Source organism: Apium graveolens, chromosome 2, assembly GCF_009905375.1.
Source record: "Apium graveolens cultivar Ventura chromosome 2, ASM990537v1, whole genome shotgun sequence".
Classification (NCBI taxonomy): Eukaryota; Viridiplantae; Streptophyta; class Magnoliopsida; order Apiales; family Apiaceae; genus Apium; species Apium graveolens.
In genome coordinates this window covers 214,572,618-214,587,875 of record NC_133648.1, presented here as the reverse complement: position 1 = coordinate 214,587,875, position 15,258 = coordinate 214,572,618, and the positions used below count along the sequence as shown (strand labels likewise).

The window sequence follows — 15,258 nt, the reverse complement described above, 5'->3', positions numbered from 1 at the left end:
CCATCCTAACACCATATTAGCATCCAAACAATACTAATTCACCTGTATTCCTGATAAATGCCTGAAATGCAAAAACACTACAAAAACATGTTAAAACACTAACAACTTGAGTAAAAAACACCAACTATAAGCTTTATGGAGCATTATAAAGTGTCATAAATGCCACTCAACATACCCCCAAACTTGAACCGATAGAATAACTAAACCAACCAACAACAACATCTCAACAAATGCAGTTATTCGCACCAAGATCAATCAAGCCCCACAAATCAAATTACAAGCCAGAGTCGTGCGTGTGTACATATGCTTACAGATATACTATTACAACTAGATCAATAATCATGACTCAATACTTATCAAAGAAATCGCAGGGTTATAAATAGAATAAAAGGTAGACTCAAAATAACTTAAAATACTTCAATTCTTATATCGGAGTTTTACATGGATTCATGCTTTTATTCACAACACAAAAACAACACAAATATGCATATTTGACCGTGCAATGAGTGAGGTCCACAAAAGACTTAAACAATAATACAGATTTAGCGAGGGTTAGGTTAGTGGATCCCAGACTATAAAAGACTTAGGTCACTAGGCACAAAGTCCCCTAAGAACTTAATAACTTGAGTATTAAAGAGCCCACTCGTGATCAATTATGCATAAACACATTTTTTTTCTTTTTCTTGTTTTCTCTTTTCTCACAAATTTCTGAACGAGTGCGTTCCACTCCATGTCGTTCAACCCTAGACTACTCATATAAAATGAGCCGGCTACTAACCATTTGACACCTAGCCACACAACTAACAATGAAATCCAATTTTCAACAATTTTTAAATATCTATGTAATTTTATCATTAAGAGAATATCCTAAATTCTAAATATAAACAAGCAATTAAACCTCGACAAACAAATAAACCATGGCCATGATCTAGCCCTCAAGAAACCTATAAGACTTAGTGAAATACAATTGTCTCTAGCATACAAATCAACTCGATAAGACTTAACATTACTAAATGCGATATCACTACACTAGCATCAATATCACAAATCAATCAGAAAAATCATCTAAGGGATCATGTTATTATGCAAATGCATGAACCTATATGAACAAACTATCATAAAAACTACAAAAATAAAAAGAACTACTACATGGAAAATATGCAATTATATGAACTAAACTAGCATGAATAAAAAAACTACTACATAATATGTAATTGTATGAACTAAACTAGCATGAATATGCAAACTATATGTGACTCACATGAAACACATAATCCTTAACTACTACCTCCAAACTTAAAATATTCACTGTCCTCAGTGAAGGTAATAGCAAGGAATCAGGAATACCTAATCAGAACCAGGATCATCACCCTCAAGGGATGGAGTGTCAGGAGTGTCTAGAGGCGAATACACGGAGTCCTCACCAAATACTGGCCACTAGATGTCATATCCTGTGGCTCTGAATGCGGTCCCCAACGCCTGGGTGAGCTCATGTGCAATCTTGATATGGATGTTATGCATCGTATCCATCCTCCTAGTTAAACGCCTATAATGCATCGTACTCAAACCAGCATTTCCCTGTGCTTCCTTCTGCTGCTGCTGTGATCCCGAAGGACCAACCTCATCTCCTAACTGAGCTCTCTACGCTGTTCGACGAGCCTGTGAAGTCCCACCAGCGTAAGTCTGATCTGCTGTTCTTCCACCTGGCTGATGGTCATAAGAATATCCAATCTCCTTATGATTGGGCTTCCCACCATACCACTCAGTCATATTCAACAGCGTCAAATTATCAATCGAAGCACTAGGGAGCGGCAACTACTCATGTGCGGGCCAACGAACATAAACCGCCATACACAACTTCGTCATAATAGACGCATAAGGTATTGAACCCGTAGTACTCCCTCACAAAAACCTCAGAATACCCTAATGGATAACCATCCCAAGATCCACATAGTCTCCTTGTAGAATACCCCACAACAAACGCGCACGCTCCACAGTATTCTCATGCACGTGAGAAGATGGCATGATATTAGCACAAATAAAAGAATTCCATGTACGTGAAAACCTGTTCATGCACAATGCAGGGAATGTGGCATACACATTTGTTCCCTTCTTGAACTTCCAATGAGTCTCAGGCACACAAAGGGTAGCAACAATCAAATCCAAGTTAAACTCCTCTGAAGTCTTCTTGTTCCAATTCTCTTGCTCCTCCTTCCTCTCGGGCTGCTCAATCACCCTACTAATCACCTCAGCACTGTAGTCCACAGTCATCCCCCTCACCACGGTGAAACCGTTCTTCTCCGCCTTAGCATTAGTATAAAACTCACGCACCACACTCATGAGCACAACATCGGGTGTCTCGCAAAAAGCAACCCAGCCCATTCCAAGATCATCTCCAATAGCTTACCATCTTTCCCCGATGGTAGAAAACCATGCTCTTTGGCTATAGGCTTGGACAAAAGCCTCACATACTCTGCCTGGGCCTCAGGAGTTGAAAGTCTAGGCCTCACACCACCTGCACTCGAAGAATCGGTGGTGCTGCTGCTTACTTGAGTTTGCTATCTTTTTTGTGCCATTGAGATTGAAGGAGTTTGAGAGAATAGAAGTTTGTAAGAGAGATTGTGTGTTTAAGAGTTTTGAGAAGTGATGGGGAATTTGTGTATAAGTGTATGTATATATAGGAGATTGGGAGAGAATTAGCTATGGAAAAGGAGTGGGAATTGATTATGGGAATAATGGATTTAATTTGAAGATGGAAATTTGGGATGTGGAAGAGTAAAATTCGGGCGGGAATTGATTTTGTATTAAAATTCCTGAATTTCTCTTCTTTTTTTCCTTGAATTTTTTCGAACACAGGGACCCAGCGCGGCTGCGCGCGACCTTGGCGCGAGAGCGCCGTGCTACTGACTTTTCAGCGCGGGCGCGCCCAGTTTCTGGAATTTCAGCGCGGCCGCCCTGCTTTACAGCGCGGGCGCGCCGTGCTACTGTAGTTGGTGTTTGGGCTAGAACACGCACTAATATTCACACAAGTATACGCGATCGCAAGTAATATAGAATAAATTCTAGTCCGTCCCCACAGGGACAAGTTTAGGTTAATTTTAATCAATGTATCTATACAACGCTGGTATGGTTATTATCCAATGCTAAGACGAATAACAAATTGAGATTGTTATAACTAAAAATAACTAAGAGATTATACTAAAGAACATAAACTACGAGATTAAAGAGAGTTGAATAATATATGACATAAACATGGAATTCTAACTTCATTAAATACTTCATTCAATAGCCTTTTCATTCTTAACCTTAGCATGTAATGGTGATGACACTAATCAGATAACACGAACCTGATAAACACCAACTTTTATTGTACGAATACCATACTACCAGACATCCACAAAAGAGATAGAAGTTGAATAGACACCAATTATATTGAGACCCTATATATCTATAGAATTTGACAACATAACGGTTTAATGCACAAGTTATCTATCTTGATTACATAGGGCAAGTAAGATGGTTAAAATTACCTACGAATCATGCATATCAATTACATGAACCTATGCTAGCATGGCAAGTTCTAATCCCTTAAATTCACTTTCGCTTCATTAAAGATTAACACACTATCTTATAAGTTCGCGACGCTCATAAGACGAATAAGCACAACCAAAACTAGGTTATCATACAATCACCACACTCTACGGCATCAAAACGAATTAACTAAAGAAATCCATAAATAAATCTGTTAGAACCCCACGATAATGATTAGCCCACAATCGAACTCATCATCAATGTGGGTTCAGATGAAAGCATGGTATAAATAACGTAGTCTTTATGCTAAATAAATAATAAACAAAGTACTAAACCAATCAACACGCAATATCTCAACAAATTCAGTTATTCGCACAAAGATCAATCAAGCCCCACAAATCAACTTACAAGCCAGAAATGTGCATGTGTGCAAATACTTACAGATATACTATTACATATAGATCAATAGTCATGACACACTACTCATCAAAGAAATCGCAGGGTTATAAATAGAATAAAAGATAGACTCAAAATAACTTATAACACTTCAATTCTTATATCGGAGTTTTACATGGATTTATGCTTTTATTGACAATACAAAAACAACACAAATATGCTTATTTGACCATGCAATGACTGAGGTCCATAAAAGACTTATACAATAATACCCATGTAGCGAGCGTTAGGTTAGTGGATCCCATACTATAAAAAGCCTTCGGTCACTAGGCACAAATTACCCTAAGAACTTAATAACTCGAGTATTAAAGAGCCCATTCGTGATCAATTATGCATAAACACATATTTTTTTATTTTTCCTTTTTTTTTCTTTTTTTTTCCATAAATTTCTGAAGGAGCGCGTTTCACTCCATCTCGTTCAACCCTAGACTACTCATGTAAAATGAGCCGGCTACTAGCCATTTGACACCTAGCCACACAACTAGCAATGAAATCCAATTTTCTCCAATTTTTAAATATCCGTGTTATTTTATCATTTAGAGAATATCCTAAATTCTAAATATAAACAAGTGATTAAACTTCGACAAACAAATAAACCATGACCATGATCTAGCCCTCAAGCAACCTATAAGATTTAGTAAAATACAATTGTCTCTAGCATTCAAATCAACTCGATAAGACTTAACATTACTAAATACATCACTACACTAGCACCAATATCACATATCAATCGGAAAAATTATCTAAGGGATCATGTTATTATGCAAATGCATGAAACTATATTCAACAACTATCATAAAAAATAAAAAAACAAAAAAAAATACTACATGGAAAATATACAACTATATGAACTAAACTAACATGAATATGCAACTATATGCAACTCACACAAAATACATAATCCTTAACTACTACCCCCAAACTTAAAATATTCACTGTCCTCGGTGAAGGTAATAGCAAGGAATCAGGCATACCTAATCAAAACTAGAATCATCACCCTTAAGGGGTGGAGTGTCAAGAGTGTCTGGAGGCGGATACATGGAATCCTCACCGAATACTGGCCACTAGATGTCAATTCCTGTGGCTCTGAATGCAATCCCCTACGCCTGGGTGAGGTCATGTGCAAACCTTCTATGAATGTCATGCATCACATCCATCCTCCTAGCTAAACGCCTATACTACGTCGTACTCAAACCAACACTACCCTGTGTTTTCTCCTTTGCTGCTGCTGTGATCCCGAAGGACCAGCCTCCTCTCCCAACTGAGCTCTCCATGCTGCTAGACGAGCCTGTGAAGTCCCACCAGCATAAGTTTGATCTGCTGGCCTTCCACCTGGCAGATGGCCATAAGAATATCCAAGCACCTTAGGATCGGGCTTCCCACCATACTACTCAGTCATATTCAACAATGTCAAACTATCAATCGGAGCACTAGGGAGCTGCAGCTACTCATGTGCAGCCAACGAATGTCAACTGCCACACACAACTTCATCACAATGGACACATAGGGTATTGAACCCATAGTACTCCCTCGCAAATACCTCGGAATGCCCTTATGGATAACCATCCCAAGATCCATATAGTCTCCTTGCAAAATACCCCATAACAAACGCGCAAGTTCCACAATAATCTCATGCACGTGAGAAAAAGGCATGATATTAGCCAAATAAAATAATTACATGCACATGCAAACCTGTTCATGCACGATGCAGGGAACTTGGCATACTAAATCGTGCCCTTCTTGAACTTCCAATACGTCTCAGGCACATACAGGGTAGCAATAATTAAATCCAAGTTCAACACCTCCGGAGTCTTCTCATTCCAGTTCTCATGCTCCTCCTTCCTGTCGGACTCCTCAATCACCCTACGAATCGCCTCAGCACTGTAGTCCACGGTCATACCCCTCACCATAGTGAAACCATTCTTCTCTACCTTAGCATTAGTATAAAATTCACGCACCACACTCATGGGCACAATAGCGGGTGTCTTGCAAAAAATAACCCATCCCATCTCTAAGATCATCTCCAACAACTTACCATATTTCCCCTATGGCATAAAACCACGCTCTTTAGCTATAGGCTTCGAAAGCAGCCTCACATACTCCGCCTCAGCCTCGGGAGTTGAAAACCTAGGCCTCACACCACCTACACTCGAAGAATCGGTGGTGCTACTGCTTACTTGAGTTCGTTGTCTTTTTGGTGCCATTGAGATTGAAGAAGTTTAAGAGAATAGAATTTGTAAGAGAGATTGTGTGTTTGAAAGTTTTGAGAAGTGATGGAGAAGTTTGTGTATAAGTTTATATATATATAGAAGATTGGGAGAGAATTAGTTATGAAAAAGGAGTGGGAATTGATTATGGGAATAATGGGAATAATTGGTTTGATTTGGAGAGGAAAATTTGTGATGCGGAAGAGTAAAATTCGGGTGGAAATTGATATTGTATTAAAATTTCAGAATTTCTCTTCTTTTCTGCCTTATTTTTTTTTGAACAAAGGGACCCAGCACGGCCGCGCGCGACCTTGGCGCGGGCGCGCCATGCTACTGACTTTTCAGCGCGGTCGCCCGTCAGGCAGCGTGGGCGCGCCCAGTTTCTGGAATTTCAGCGCGGCCGCCCCGCTTTACCGCGCGGGTGCGCCGTGCTACTGTAGTTGGCCCTGATTTTTTTGTGTTTTTTCTTTTCTTTCTGCTTCCTCTACGTACTAATGTACAACAAACTTCGATTGCCTCCCAAGAAGCACTTGGTTTACGTCGTTAGCTTGACGTAGAATCTCGAGATCAAGTAGACAATAAAACGACACTAACCACCTCACAGTTTGTCATATCCCAATAGTAGTGCTTCAACCTCTGACCATTTACCTTGAATGTTAGCCTGGATTATTCTCAAAAATTTCCACAGCTCCATGCGGAAACACAATTTTGATTATGAAAGGCCCGGACCATCTCGACTTCAATTTTCCAGAAAAAAGACGGAGACGAGAGTAAAATAAAAGAACTTATTGTCCCGGCACAAATGACTTGAGCATTAAACCTCTATCGTGCCACCTCTTGACTTTCTCCTTGTATATTTTGTTATTTTCATACACTTGAAGCCGAAATTCGTGGAGTTAATTCAATTGAAGCATTCTCTTCTTACCAGATGCATCCAAATCAAGGTTCAACTTCTTCAAAGCCCAATATGCTTTATGCTCGAGCTCTAGAGGCAAATGACACCCTTTCCCTTAAACCAACTAAAATGGTGACATTCCCAACGGAGTCTTGTATGCTGTTCTATATACCCAAACAGCTTCATCAAGCTTTAAAGACCAATCCTTCCTTGATGAACACACAACTTTCTCTAAAATACGCTTGATCTCCTTGTTAGACACCTCAGCTTGACCGTTAGTCTGAGGATGGTAGGCTGTAGCAATGCGATGATTCACATTATACCTTTGCATCATGGCAGTGAACTTGCGATTGTAAAAATGTGGTCACTTATCACTGATTATGACTCTTGGAGTCCTAAATCGTGTGAATATATGCTTATGCAGAAAATTAAGCACTACATTCGCATCATTTGTTGGCAAAGCCTTGACTTCAACCCATTTCGACACATAATCGACCGCCAGCAAGATATACTGATTATTGCAAGATGAGACAAACGGCCCCATGAAATCGATACCCCAAACATCGAAGACTTCAACCTCGAGATGCACATTAAGAGGCATCTCATCCCTCTAGGACATATTACCCACACGCTGACATCGATCACACTTCAAAAAAAAGTGATGCGCTTCCTTAAACAATGTAGGCCAGAAGAATCCTGCTTGAAGGACACGAGTTGTTTTCTTCTCTCCACCATAGTGGCCTCCATAAACAATCGAATGACAGTCACGCAAGATCTACCCCGTTTCATTGTATGGAATACATCTCCTGATGATTTGGTCAGCTCCTTGCCTAAACAGATATTGTTCATCCCATATGTACCACTTCACCTCATAAAGAAACTTCTTCCTTTGAGCGTACGACAAGTCTGGAGGCATGATATTACTCACAAGCTAGTTCACAATGTCTGCAAACCATGGTTCTTCCTCTTACACTCCAAACAGCTGCTTATCGGGAAAAGACTCATTTATCAATGTCTTATCCCGTGAAGTTGCACTTGGATCTTCCAAACGAGAGAGATGATCAACAACTTGATATTCAATACCTTTTATGTCCTTGATCTCTAATTCAAGCTCCTGAAGTAAAAGAACCCATCTAATCAATCTAGGCTTCGAGTCCTTCTTCGAGACGAAATATCGAATTACAGCGTGATCCGTGAAAACTGTCACCTTCGTCTCAAGCAAATAAGATCGAAACTTCTCAAAACCGTAGACAATGGCCAAAAGTTCTTTCTCAGTAGTAGTATAATTTAGTTGAGCACTATTGAGGGTCTTACTAGTATAGTAGACCACATGAAATATGTTGTTCTTTCCCAGCCTAAGAACTGCTCCAACTCCATAGTCACTTGCATCGCATATCATCTCAAAAGGTTCATTCCAATAAGGTATAGTTATGACATGTTCCATGATTAAAATATTCTTCAGGAACTCAAAAGCAGCTAGACACTCATCATCAAACTTGAATGGGACATCCTTTTCCAAAAGTTTGCACAAAAGTTTAGAAATTTTTGAAAAGTCCTTGATGAACCGGCTATAGAAACCCGCATGTCCAAGAAAGCTACGAACTCCCTTAACAGAAATTGATGGGGGAAGATTTTCAATGACCCCCACCTTGGATTTGTCCACCTCAAGACCTTTACTAGAGACCTTGTGACCAAGAATAATGCCTTGTCGCGCTATAAAGTGACATTTCTCCCAGTTGAGAACCAGATTGGTCTCAACACAACTTTTAAGAAAGTCGCCAAGATTCTGCAAGAACTCATCAAATGAATCTCCAAACATAGAGAAGTTGTCCATGAACACCTCCATATTTTGACCAATCATGTCAGAGAAAATAGCCATCATGCATCTCTGAAACGTGGTCGGTGCTCCACACAACCCAAACAAAACTCTTCTAAAGGCGAAAGTACCAAATGGACAAGTGAAAATAGTCTTTTCCTGATCTTCCGGAGCAATGCAAATCTGATTATAGCCCGAATAGCCATCCAGAAGATAGTAGTACTCATGCCCAGCCAATTTGTCAAGCATCTGATCAATAAATGGCAGAGGGAAGTGATCCTTTTTCTCGTGGCCTTGTTTAGCTTCCTATTATCCATTCAAACTCTCCACCCCATGACTGTTCGAGTAGGAATAAGCTCATTCTTCTCATTAGAAACAACGGTAATACCTCTTTTCTTCAGCACACACTGAACTGGATTCATCCAAGAACTGTCAAAAATGGGATAGATGATCCCTGCATCCATTCATTTGAGAATTTCCTTCTTCACAACTTCTTTTATGATCGGATTGATATTTCTTTGTTGCTCAATAGTAGGCTTGCTACCTTCCTCTAGCAGAATTTTATGCGTACAATAAGAAGGGCTGATTCCCTTAATATCTGATATCATCCATGCAATTGCCGATTTGAACTCTCTCAGAATTCTTAAGAGTTTTTCCTCATCACTACATGAAAGGTCAGATGCAATAATAACAAACAAAGTAGATGCATCACCTAAAAATCATACCTTAAGTGTTCAGGTAATGGTTTAAGCTCAAGTGTAGGAGCTTCCTCAATAGATGGCTTGAGGCACTTTGGAGATTTATTCAGCTCCTCCATTCCAAGAGATTTAAAAGGCATATCCATCTTCCTCTTCCAGGGAGAAGCATTCAGATATTGCAATTGCTCATCACCTTCACCATCTTCACTATCAGAATTCCCCAACAAGGCCTTTTCTAAGGAATCAGACCTTAGCAATTGATCAAGTTCTGAAGTAACCACAAAATTGACCAACTTCACCTTTAAGCACTCCTCATTTTATATAGGGAATTTTATGGCATTGAACACATTAAAAGTTACATCCTGATCCAGCACTCGCATGGTGAGCTCAGCCTTCTGCACATCTATCAAGGTTCGGCCAGTAGCCAAAAACGGTCTTCTGAAGATTATGGAAATCTTCTTATCCTCCTCGAAATCAAGAATTACAAAATTGGTAGGAAAGATGAGTTTATCCACCTTGACCAAGACATCCTCAACAATACCTCACAGATATGTAATAGAACGACCGACCAACTACAAGGTCATATAAGTAGGCTTTGGATCAGGTAAGTCCAACTTCTTCAAGATTGACAAAGGCATCAGATTGATGCTAGCTCCCAAGTCACATAAGAATTTGTCAAATGACACTTTTCCAATAGTGCAAGGAATAGTGAAGCTTCCAGGATCTTTAAGCTTCGGAGGCAACTTCTGTTACAGCACAACACTGCATTCCTCCGTGAGAGCAACTGTCTCTAAGTCATCAAGCTTCATCTTCCGAGAGAGAATACCTTTCATAAACTTCGCATAACTATGCATCTGTTCAAGAGCTTCAGTGAAAGGTATGTTGATATGAAGTTTCTTGAACACCTCCAGAAACTTCTTAAACTGCTTATAGCAGTAGCTGTATCTAACCCCCGAATTCCTGTTACCTTGCCCTAAGATAGTCTCTGAGTAGGATTATGGTATTCATTTGCTGCCATCAGTTCAATCTATTCATAAGCTTCATCGTAGCTTTTATCCCATAATGCTCCTCATGATGCTGCATCAAGTATGGGTGCAGAAGTAGCACCCAAACCATTATGGAAACAGTTAATGATCATCTAGTCAGGCATTCCATGATGGGGGCACTTCCTAAGCATCTCCTTATAACGATCCCAAGCCTAACATAAAGATTCTCCAGATTGCTGAGCAAATTGAGTAAGTACATTTATGATCGCAACAGTCTTCGCCATAGGAAAGAATTTAGTTAAGAATTTTTGAGCGAGATCCTCCCATTTGGTGATAGACCCTGGTGGCAGAGAATGTAACCAACACATAGCATCTTCAGAAACTCCATTGAACTTGAAAGTGTCGCAGATCTCGATGAAATCTCTGATGTGCATGTTGGGGTCTTCTACCAGAGAACCCCCAAATTGAACTGAGTTCTGTATCATCTGAATCGTGCTCAACTTGATCTCAAAGGTATTGGCCGAGATGGCTGGTCGAACAATTGTAACACACCCAAATCCGGGGTCGGGGATTCGGGTTGTCACGAGTTCCATATCCCTTAACAACACTTAATCTTAACAATCAACCAATTACTGCATACTGTGACCCCACAATATACACACACACACCGCAAGTTATAGTCTCAGAAATGAATACCCAAAAAAATAATACAAGTCATTTTATTCCACATAATAAGCCATTACACCTCAAGAAGGTTCTGAATAAATTTACATTTCTTTTCCATTATTACAATTCATATTATACATAAGTCAGGTTTATCAATAGTTGAAAACCTAGCCTATTGGTAGCTCCTACCTCAACTACGGCAGCATCAACGCTTCCAGAAAATTGCGGAACATTTTCTAACCGCTTGCGAATTGGAAGCTTGGTCCTGTTCATCTTATCTATCTGATGTTGTGTGATGAAAGAAGAAAGCAAGGGTGAGCAACAAGCCCACCAAAAGAATATGTATAACAATTTACAATATATGAGCATTCTCATAGTACTCATGAAAGTCTTGGTAAAGAAGAAATGAACCAAGTTTGATATCTTACCATGACCATGTCGCAAAATATTCAGTATATATGTATATATACTTTTCAAAATCTTAGAAGTCCTCTTCCATGCATAATATACACAGAGTTCCAGTTTATAACTGTATAAAAATATCGTTGCAAGGTGATCTCATATATCTAACCTTGTCTCAACGTTATTCTGAAAATCTTTGTCATGCATAAGATAATCATTTACTAGATATAAGTTTAAAAGATGAAGTTACAAGATACTCCAATATACTTATATCTTTTCTGAATACTACTTGAACTACCACCGTTCAAGTTACAATTAGTTTATCCCATAGATTAAGCTACAAGACAAAACTTGTATAGAATCAAACTTTAAAATATCATCAAAATAAAATGAAGTTACGAGATACTTCATTTGATGCAAACATCATTTTGAAAGCTTGACCCTGCCAACACTCAACAATCGCCCAACCGTAGCCTTTCTATCGAGGTGCTCTAGGTAGTGTTGTAGAAATATCCAACTGGATGATGAACTCATTACGGGAGTTTGTTGTGCCAGGAAGACCACTTACGATGATCAGTCGCAGTAGTATAACCCCACCATTTTCTACATGTAGAGGAGAACCTGTCGGATTTACTTGTCAACCGAACACTGGACTCCTAAGGAATGTACCGTCTTGCGGAACTTCCAGGCCATTTGGGCCCATAATATAAGGCTGGGCCGGCGCCACTCGACCACTTACGCCACTCCTAGTTCAGATGAAATCCATGACTCTGAAACGTAAAGCTCGTCCCCACTTTCCCCAAGTAGAAACTTGTTGACACGGCTCCACCAAGAAGTCGTACCTAGTTGGAAAGGAAAACTTACCGATATTTCTCAGGCGATGCCTGTTAATGGATTAACTTGTTCCAAGAATGTTACTTCCCGAGTATTGGGTAAGTAATCAAAGCTCTTTTATCAAAATAGCAACCTGGTTGCGAATATAAAACACACCACAGAGCCGGATCCCTCAGGTTTTGAGCGAATATTTAAATCCCCTTTGAAAGGAAGATCTTAAATATATATATAAAAAAATGAGTTTTGAGGTCCGCTCTAACTTTTAAAATAATTTTGAAGGCTCGCAAACATTTTTAAGAATGTTTGGAGTAGTGCTGATTTAATGGAATAAATCAGTCCCAATATATTAGGAAATATCTGAAAATTATTATTTAAATAATATTCTCATAAAGAATAATCTCTATAAAATTAATTGAAGTAGAAGTTTTAAAACTTATACTTGCAATGATTATTAAATAACCAAAGATATACTTATACGAAAGTACCATCTTTATTTGAATAATCAAAGTGAGTTTGATCATCGACACATTATTCCTTAATAAAATAAAGAATAATAATTAGTAATTAATCAGAGTCATAAGTCCTCGAATGAATATTCAAAATAATATTCATTAATAAAATAAACGGGGTCATAAGCCCTCGAATGAATATTCAAAATAATATTCATTAATAAAATAAGGTTATCGAATAAACCTTATTTGATTCATAGTTTTAAAAACTATTCATATATATATATATATAAATATATATATATTATACTCGGGAGCATCGACTCCCGGTTTTAGAAAAAAGTTCACCTTTGGGTCCCCTATACTAAGGGTATATGCAAATTACCGCTTATCTCTAGCATATGTATCATCAACTGAATCAACAGATATATGTATCAAGAATACGAAACAGGCATGCATATATACCATATCACATGCTACAATATATCGCAAGAATTTGCTAATTAACCATCATGCATCTATTACAAGATAATGCATATACAAAAGTATACATCACCACAACAGTATAACGGGTAGAAAACTTGCCTGAGCGACTGGGGGTTACAAATGGCTTGGGATGAGTCTGGTAACCTATAAACAACATATAAGTTAGAATTAAACCAAAGTCACTTATAAACCTATACTTTAACCAATTTAGACTCTAACACTCGCTTTGCGCTTACTGATTCTCTTAAGTCGCTCGAGTACTCTCGGCTCCACCATTTTTAATAAATTAACCATTACGAGTTTTAAGGCGATTCTTTCGCGAGTGCCTTACCAACTGCCTAACACACTTTACATAAATGTTTCATACTCCAATTAGTCCTTTTAGGTCTTTAACCTATGTTTCAAAGTAAGGCGAGGGGTAATGATTCGTTCGCGAAACGCCGTTACTTAAAACGGTCGTTTCTCCTAAACCATTCATCGGATTCAAACGAACTACATATCAAAACGAAGCTCGTAACATGAACTATCTAATCATGTCAATGGTCAAAACCTATCAGTGAGTTCACGGGTCCTAATGTTAAGAATAAAAACAGCCTAAAGTAAATCGGACATTACGACGGCTATGTTTACGCGATTACCCAAATTTAAACCACTCCAAATCATCTCACAATCATCTCACAATCAACATCCCAACCAAAACTCCATTCATACTACATCATAAAATCCCCAACAACTTCACATTATCAATTTATACTATTCTTAAACATGAATTTAAACTACACTTAAGTTCATTAATCAACAATCCATAAACTACCACTCCAAAAACTTTACAAAACCAATTAATCTCTACATTCACAACAAGCAAGCCTCTCATGAATTATAACAACAAAACTAAACCTAATTACTCAAATAAAGTTAGGGTTTGGAGGGGTTATACCTTCCTTGGAGAGTGGAGAATCAATAAGGAAGCTTTAATTAACCACTAGTTATCTTTACTAAGCTTGAATCTTGAAGAAAACATAAGAAAACACAAAGTTAGTTCTTGAAAACACTATTTACCAAGAACTTTGATGAATTGGTTAGCTATGTAAATCGTGGAATCTTGAGCTTTAACTTATGGCTCATCTAAGTTATGAATTATGGAAGCTAAAGAAACAAACCTCTTGATTTTTGAAGGTGTGTAGCTAGGGTTTTGAAATTTCTTCCTTGGTTTAAGAAGAAAAAGCCGAGAGCTTTTGTTCTTGAAGAAGAGAAGTCAACTTCTAATTTTGATGAAATGAATTGTTTTGGCTTGGTTGATTGCTTTTGATTTGTTTTATTACCTTTTTACCATGGTAATTTTTGTGTGGTTCTAATTCAACCAACAACACACTTTGTTTGGTTATGCTTATGTCACCATGTGATGTCACCCTCCCTCCTTTTTCCTCCTCATTGGTTTGATGACATCATCCCCACTAATCTCTTTGATTAGCTTCTAATTACTTGGCTAATGATCGATGATCTGTTATACGGTTCGCTTAACTTTCGTTTTCATTTATCGTTTGAGGGATCATACCCGGGATCTTATTACTTGGGTTCCCTTAACCTTTCTCAATACATTAAATTCCTTTTATGATCCTCTCTTACAATCCTTGAATTTAAATCCTTTTTATCCTGTTACCTTATACTCAATTCTTTCGATATCTGGTGGATTTTCGGGAAAAATCAAAGTGTTCGGATTTGGATTCTGACGATCTTTACATACACTTATATACCACATAGAGTGCTAATAATATCCCAGAAGATCAATAAAAGAACCCCTTCATAGTGTGGCATGAAAAGTTTTCTTAATC

The 15,258-nt window shown here is 38.4% G+C and overlaps 1 non-coding gene across 1 annotated transcript; it reads left to right on the top strand.

Moving 5' to 3' along the window:
* Positions 1–10,751: 10,751 nt before the first annotated feature.
* Positions 10,752–10,858, top strand: LOC141710315 (small nucleolar RNA R71). Its single transcript, XR_012570842.1, has one exon. It is a non-coding gene; the product is annotated as a small nucleolar RNA R71 (small nucleolar RNA).
* Positions 10,859–15,258: the final 4,400 nt, after the last annotated feature.